The sequence below is a fragment of the Panthera uncia genome (assembly GCF_023721935.1).
Source record: "Panthera uncia isolate 11264 chromosome C1 unlocalized genomic scaffold, Puncia_PCG_1.0 HiC_scaffold_3, whole genome shotgun sequence".
NCBI classification, from domain to species: Eukaryota; Metazoa; Chordata; class Mammalia; order Carnivora; family Felidae; genus Panthera; species Panthera uncia.
In genome coordinates this window covers 109,160,817-109,161,596 of record NW_026057584.1, presented here as the reverse complement: position 1 = coordinate 109,161,596, position 780 = coordinate 109,160,817, and positions in this window count along the sequence as shown.

The window sequence follows — 780 nt, the reverse complement described above, 5'->3', positions numbered from 1 at the left end:
ATTTACCACTTGGTGGAGGATTGTCATCTGGGTGCCTAGGAGTTTGACCCAGGGAAGCTCTGCCCTCGGTATCTGGGCTGCTGCCTTCAGGCCCATGAAGGGAGACTCCCTAGGCCTCAGCCCAAAACAGCGACCAGTGAGTGCAGGCAGAGGCAGGCAGCTGCAGGCACAGCACAGAGCCAGCCCCCACTCCTGGCAAAAATGAATCATCACTGAGGAAGCCTGGCCCAAATGCCCCTGGCCCCAGGGGGAGGGTCGGTTTTAAAGCAGCTTCAGTTTGGGCAGGGACTTGGGCCCTGGACCCCCCACCCCCACCCTGCCCCCAGCTGCTCTAGCTCACTCTGCATCGTGTTCAGGGTGCTGCATCAGACCGTCTGGAGCTGATGCCCCTCCAGCCCCTTGTGAAAACCGCATGCTTCTCTGTTAGGTGGGTTTTGGAGCATTGGTGGTTGTTTTCCAGTTCTCTGGGTTTGCTTCCAAGAGGGCTTTCTGTTGTGATTTATTTTTTAACAGTTTACTGAGGTATAATCGACACAACCCTCCCATCCCCCCAAATCCACCATGCTTTCAGGAGCCCCAACAGAAGCAAAACAGGGTAGCCCTGGCAGGGGACGATGATGTGCGTGTCCCTACCCACCCCAGCTCTATTCTGACAGGTCATTTCACACCCCAGCTCACCTCCTGCTCCGTGGACGTCAAGGCCAGTGCCCTACCCTAAATGTGGCGGGCCAGGTGGGGGTCGGTCTGATGAGGAACTCCGCCCGTGGTGTAAGCCAGGAG